This window comes from Diadema setosum, chromosome 13, assembly GCF_964275005.1.
Source record: "Diadema setosum chromosome 13, eeDiaSeto1, whole genome shotgun sequence".
NCBI lineage: Eukaryota > Metazoa > Echinodermata > Echinoidea > Diadematoida > Diadematidae > Diadema > Diadema setosum.
In genome coordinates this window covers 28,246,839-28,254,736 of record NC_092697.1, presented here as the reverse complement: position 1 = coordinate 28,254,736, position 7,898 = coordinate 28,246,839, and positions in this window count along the sequence as shown.

Sequence of the window (7,898 nt, the reverse complement as noted above, 5' to 3'; positions counted from 1 at the left end):
ATGGAGAGCAACCATCTGATGATTGCCTCAAATGTGTGGTCATTTACCCCGAGGCTTCCAGCTCTCCAAACCTGCCTCCGGCACCCTTGATTATACCATTGCCATTTGGAATGTCAGTGGTAATGACTCAAAGAGTGGAAAGAAGAACTAAGCCAGTCGCTGAGTAAATTATTTGAGGTGATCATGGCTGCGCGACGGCCATGACAACGTACTTGGCCAGGAACGACTCCATTACGGCTCAAGAATTAAAACGTGCAGTTTTGATGAGGCTATAGGTGCAGCGAGCTGACGGAGTCTGTCCCCATATGTCACACCTATCCGTCAGGCGTTGCCCTCTTCCGTAGAAGCAAAGCCTTGGGGCCTGCGGATTTACCCGTCTATATGCTTGCCTCACTCTTGGGGTCTTGGTGTTGGTGATTGGTTGTATTTAGTCTCAAACCTCATCCTAGACCTTGTCGCCATGGCTGACCATACAGCATCTCTCTCAGAATAAGTGAAACACCAAGCTCTTCCACCTAGTCAACGACGACTATCTAATAAGCTATGAGTGATACAGCCCACGAGTTTTACAGCTCACGAGTCATACAACCTACGGGCGAGACACTGAACAAAATCCCCGTGCTCAACGTTAAGTAAACTAAGCTGCGTTCTTTCCACGAGCTAGACACTAGGTAAATACAGCACACGAGTTTGACACTATGCAAATAAGTCCCACGATCTCGACACTACCTAGGTAAAATGGACCCGAACTGGAAATTACATAAAGGACAAAATTGATGTAATTTCGAGCCCGTGGACTTTTGTTTTTGTTTTTGTTTTTTTCCTTAGTGTCGAGCTATAGTGGGCCAATTATTTGTTAAGTGTCTAGCTTTTGGGCTGTATGTTTTGAGTTCTGTGTGACTCGTGGGTGTATGAATCATTGACATTTTTTTTTTCAATGTCTAGCTAATGAGGCGTATGACCCGTGGATATCCAACTCTTGTGATGACACTGTTTCAACAATACGACTACACACACTGCCATACATAGTGTATTTCACAGCCCGCATTTTATCATACCAGTCATATGAATGCAACGTTGGATCTCCACGGAGATCTAGAGGGACGTGTGTGTGTGTGGTCCGGTGGGGGGGGGGGGGGGAGAGATGAAGAGAGCAGAAACAATTTCTTTTATCCTGATACATGTCATAACTTCTCCCTTCCACACAGCCATCGCCCTGATCCTCATAAAACACCTTCCGTTTTTCTTTTTGCCTCGAGTTTAGCAGTAGTCCCTAATAATGCTACAGTGGATTTCATTGTTATCTTGCGACAAGAAGTGAGCTTTGGATTCCTTGAAGAAAAAGGACCCCCCCCCAAAAAAAAAAAGAAAAAAAGAAAAGAAAAAAGAGCTGCCAGTGAACACACCCTCCATAGATTATGGATTCGGCGCTCTTCACGTCTTTTCCGCTGGTCTAATTTAGAATTGCTATTCAAATCATTCAATTTCTTCTGATTCTCTGAATGACGGATAAGAACTACACTGCTCTGCTTAGTTATTTCACTTTTAACAACCATTGTGTCTATAGGTAGATATAACACTACTGATTTCTCTCCTTTTTTTTTTTTTTACAGACGTGTTAACCACTTAAATTCATTGAATGGCGTGTCGGCTCTCAAGTTTGATAGATAGATGATAGACTTAGATTAATCATCATTTATCATAATGTATGATAATATCGATCGAGCGAACTGCGAGTAAACAGGATTGTACTTATTGCAATAGATTCAGAATGGTCTCACATTCAAGTAATGTGCAGTTTAATGTTTCCAAGTTAGCATGCCTGTACAGCGACGGGGCGTGCACATTACTTGAATATGAGACTATTCTGAAGCAAATGATTTTCACACAACAATAGATATATAATGTACTCTAAATAAGTCCCACAAAGATTGGAACAATCATCCCCCAGGATTCCCACTGATTCCCACAGTTACTAGCCATCCCCTTTAATGACGACGAATACACAGAGATTGCTTCTTTAATGTTTGCGTATTGTATATATGAATGTCTTTCAGAGTCTGAGAGCACGTATACGATTTGTTTTGCATAATTATGCTATGACTGATCAGTGTTCTTTTAACCGTTTTGTTTGTTCCTGATTTTATTTGCTTCTGCCCTGCCAGTGTTTACAGATATTTCCATCGTGGTCTTCTGTACATACTACGTAAAGGTCACGTTGAACTGACATACACCTTACAATAGGTTCAATACGGCTATCCTCTTGTTTGAAAAAAAAAATATGATTTAATCTCAAAGAGACAATGTAGGCGGACATGATTATGATGATTGAAATAATGATAATGATAATGATAATGATAATAATAACAACGGTAATCATAACTGATAGTACATTGTACTCCTTCAACAATTTCACATAATGACTGTTATAACAATACTATGGTAGCATGCTATGCCCATAATGATAACCATAGAAGTGCTAGAATTGTGATAGCAATGGTAATCTGAGGATTGATATATCTCTTCAAATCAGTCAGGACAGATACATGCCTACTATCCTCCTTTGAGTAGCAATGACTATCATCAAAATGAAAAAAAAAAGGCACATAAAACAATGTAAAAAACTGATAACGAACACAATAATGTTTCCACTATCAAGCTTTAACAGACTTATCGCTCTTGTGTAACAACAATTAAGAAAAGATAATATTCAAAAGCATAAGGGTAGCACACAAGGATGCTATATGTCAACAAATTGTCCTTATATTCTAAAAGTTGAGGAGAAAAAAAAGGAGCAAAGTTTTGTTTTAACTCATTGAAAACCAGTCCCGAATATACCCAAGTTTGCAGGCACAAACCCTTGTTGATCTTATAGGAGTCTGCATGCGCCAAGACTAATACACGCACCACTACACTGCAGCCTCTCCGAGAAGCTACAACACAGGGCCTATGGGACAGTGCCGAACTGGTGCATATAGTAGTCTTGGCGCAGACTCCTCTACGACCAACAAGGGTTTGTGCCTGCAAACTAAGTATACCCGGGGAGGTGTCTATGGGATATGCGTGTTATAACAAAATCAGCTCATCCTCAACGGGTTAACGACAGAGATGATTTTGACAAACAGATGCTAAATGTCATAATTTCTATCTCAAGCATTTGAAGGGCTATAAAGACTAATTTAAAAAATCGGACGCAATCCTGTATCGACCGAAAAAAACAAAAAACAAAAAAATTATACTGTATGTGAGGGAAAAATAGGCAGTGCTGTAATCAGTTGCCAGTAGTTACGGCAAAACTTAACCTGATAACCTCTTTATGAAAGAGGCCCTGTTTCACATAGAAAGTACCTGCTTATCTAATTTTGTCATTTCTGTTTTATTTCAGTCAACTTGAGTGCGTAGAGTTTTCCCGTGACATGTCTCATGCAGTCACGTGAGTCATTTTATATTCGTTTTCCCAACCGCTAATATCTTCCACTGCTGTAAATTTTCGAGGTTTAGCAGTCGCTAGAAAAAAAAAAAAAAAAAAAAAAGTACAGTGCCGGTCACTCGTGTCTGGCACTGTATTTCTTTTATTTACTATTTATTTGTTTATTTATTTATTTTTGATTTATGTATGTATTTATTTATTTATTTATTTATTTATTTATTTATTTATTTATTCTTTAATTTAATTTATTCATTCGTTTATATATTATATACATATACGTATACTGTATATGCATATATATATATTTTTTTAATTTTTCTTTTTTTACTTGTCAGCTGATATTAAACGGGAAAGTGGCGCTAGGAATCTAAACCGTCCTGCGCCCCTTCTTTACGAAATTCCTGGATCCGCCCCTGAATGTGAGAGTAGTACGTCAAAGACTCTGTTTCCTCCCCCAGAAGTATAAAGATAGATAGATAGATAGATAGATAGATAGATAGAGGAAGTGGGAGGGAGGGATGGTGAGGTAGCTGGGACGAAGCCCCTCCCCCCCCCCAAAAAAAACCAAAACAAAACAAAACAAAACAACAAACAACAAACAACAAACAAACAAACAAACAAAAAATACCAAAATATCCTGGTTTTAATCGATTATAACTCACTTTTTGTTTTGTTTTGTTTGAGTATGTGTGTGCGGGGACTGGCGCTGAAGCCCAAACAGCACCCAACCCCGTTGATGCCCGGGGGGTTATTTTATTCATGTTGAGGGGTTACACTTTTTTCCAACAGTCCTAATTATTGACGAGAAGGAAGTTGTCTTTATCGACATCAACAGTGTTACAAGTCACAGAAATTTTCTTTTTATGAATCACTGCTGATCAAAATCTACTCGTTCTCTAATGATGTGACCTTTGGGACGTGTGCTTATATCAGACGATGTATTGATTACAGACATGAAAATTTTGCGCTTGCGAAAAACCTATCATCTTGTTCATTATCATGACATTTCAGTGTATAAGAGGTATGTGTGGAAGTCAATGTCGCGTGAATGAGGTGTGAACATAATCTGCCATTGTGTAGATCTACATAATGTGTGCATACACAGGATATAAATGTGCAAAATAATATGAATTATTTACTCACACACACACATGTGGGTTTGCGTGCATACGTTTGCAAGGCATACCAAACAGAGCACTTAGTGAGATCTTCAAGTCCAGATGATTTTCATGATTTCACATAATGCAGCATATTATTAAATCGACAGCTTCATGATAATAAGTTTGTGGAATGTCTTGTGGTCTTTGAGCCGAGAAACGAATACTCCACCCCCCCCCCCAAAAAAAAAAAAAATGCACTGAACAAGGATGATGGCATAGGAGGCTCACACACGGTAAAAAGTAGGTGTAGCAATATGATTCCAATCTAACACCACTTGCTTAAAATTTTCACATTAATTTGTCTGCCTCTTTTGAGCCCCCACTCATTCATTCCTATGGTGAAACTGCCATTTCATCATGCTTATTGTTCATTGTGATTTATCATAAATTTTGAAAACTTTCTGATTCCTCACTCCAATCATTATAACTTCCGAAACCCTGTACCCAGTATAACCAATTGATAGTTGTTCAAAAAATTTAATGTAAAAGTCTCAAAATCTTCCGGATGTCTCTTTTAAGGGCGTTTACATTATACAACATACAATAAAATTACTTATAGAAACTTAAATGTACTATCTTAATCAAAATTACACATTGTAGTTGAAGGAAATTTAACAACTCAAAGAATTCAGTAGAGACACTATGAGAAAGAATTGAAGAACCCCACAGACAGTACGAATTTAAGCTGTATAATAAAACTGAGGTGACGAAGAAAATATATCAACAAGACCATGCCTACCTGGAAAGAGCCGGAGACTAATGTTCATCTTTTATTTCATGCTCTCAACATTATGCTTGGAACGAAAAAAAAAAACCAAACACACAATTGAATACAAAATGAGTAACGTACTTGGGATTGATACGGGCCTTTGTAACCCATGGGCATTTTTTAATTGATGTTAAGACTTTACAAATAATGTACGCGTTCTCGTGGACGGACAAACTCCTGAAACGAGACTCACTGGTTTGGCGACTTGATTTGGGCATGTTGGGTCTCTGAAATAATCACGTATCATTTTGCTTCTACCTTTAAACTTGAACGAAACCTAGCAATAATTCTTTCGCTTCCTTTGTTGAAATTATGTAGAATACGGGCTGCAACCATCCATTCATTCCTCCCAGTACCAGTGACAAGTCTTTCACGAAGAAGTCGGGCAGGAGATCATAAAACACATACAGCGTCCAGCACACGCAGAAGGAACTTGTGAGCAGCAGCAATGTTGGAATACCCTTCGTTGACAGCCGGCAGCGCCACCTTCGATTATGTCTTCGCTGCTGAACGTCCAGTAAGATTCTTTCTCTATTTCCGTCAACCGCATACGAGGAGGACGCCACGTTGATGACATCGATTCGACGCGCGTGGCGACCAGCGATACGTAAAAGAGCGATGTTGATGACGAGCATGATGACGCCGGTCAGAACGGCCGGTACTCCAAGACATGATCTTTCGAAGATAGGTATCCATACTGGGAAATCATCGAAGACACGAACACCAACACATCGATCGTAGAAGAAGTAGTAAAAAGGTAGATTGGGCCACGGAAGTTGAATGACGCAGAAAGGCAGCCACATAATACACATGATTCCGTAAGTCTTTCTCATCTTCGCTCGCGATATTATGTTTGGATAGCGAAGAGGATACGCAACTTGTGTAAATTTGTCGACGTTTATCAAGCAAAGGCAAAACATTGTGGAAATAAACGAGCAATAATGCGCCAGTGGATACAGTGTGTTTGTAATTCGGCATATTGTCTCTCCTTGCGATTCGAACCAAAACACAGACCACGAACACCACGCCAGATTGAGAATCGTATTGCTCCAGATGAATATTTTGTGCAACCATCTGGTCGCATCCTCGATCATTCGTTGCCTTGACAACAGGATGAGCAGAATTATATTTGGAGGAAGAGTCAGGACAGAATTGATCACTGACAAGATTGATACTGGATGCCATGGCTGGAAGCGAGGTTCGTTATTTGATGTGCTTGTGTTCAACATTTCAAGATGACTATCCATCTGCAAAGACGGGGCAAGTTGGTTTCACCGCTTCTAAAAGCTACTTTGAAGTTTCCTGCCTCGATTAGTCGAGTTTGCTACAAGCAGGCCTCCTTTTATGTCATCGAATAACTTTTTTTTTCCAAATAAGTCGAATGTTGAGCACGTTTTCAGCAGCACTCTGGTATACTAATGGTGCATTTGTCTAACTCATCTCGCAGCCCAAATGGCTGCTCTATTTTCCATTGTTCGTCACCTCGTTTATCACTATAGGGCTGAGATAATGTTTCGCTGTCTTACTCTTCTCACTTCCTTCCCCTATGTTTCAATTTCTCCTAGTCGAGCTCTCATCTTCTCCTTCTCTCTATCCACCCCTTCTTTCTTTGTTTTGCAAGGCTCTATTTACACATGTTCGATGTGCTTACCTTTTCCAAACCAATGCTGTTCATGGTGGTTAACAGCGCTCATACACGATTCCAATACTCCTGTTTTTCGGAGTTCCTTCACGAGCCATTTACCATTATTTTTTTTTCTGTCAGGTTCTTTCAGGTGTTTCGGTTGGCTTCCTTATCATTCTTTTCAATTTGCGTGATATTGATATAGAATTCTCGATAGTAGCAATCTGGATAACTGGGTTGTGGCATAATAGCCAACTTATAGAGGAAGAAAACTGGTTTCAAGTGAAAAAGCGACGGGTGACTTTTCATGACAGTCTAGATTTCAGGTACAAAACGTTTGTAACCTCATTTTTTTACCTTTCAAACATAACTTTGTAATTCCAGTATGTGTGCATATCTTTATATGTTTGTTGATTACCATTGATTGTCTTACTTTGTAATATGCTTATGATTGAATTTTTGATCTACGACTTTGTGTTATGTTTTGTTGAAAGAAAAAAATGAAAATGAAAATGAGAATGAAATAAATAAATGAAATGAAATGAAATGAAATAAAATGAACCTCTTGCTTTGATGATGATGATGATGATTATCATTATTATTATTATTATTATTATTATTATTATTATTTCGTTTTATAAACGTATATAAACGTAACTGCCTTTTCCTTCATATTGATAACATTTATACAATAAATAGTTCATGATTCCCAAACAGATTAGTTTTACAAGTAGACCATTCTATTGATCTGTTAACAAAAAGTCAAACTTTTATTAGATTTGACGGTATAGATGACTAATTCTATCAGCCATCAAAATGATATACAATGTATTTCCATTTGAGCGGATTGATATATTTCTGTAATGTGTAAGAAGATAAGAGAGAGAGAGAGAGAGAGAGAAGAATGAAGACGAA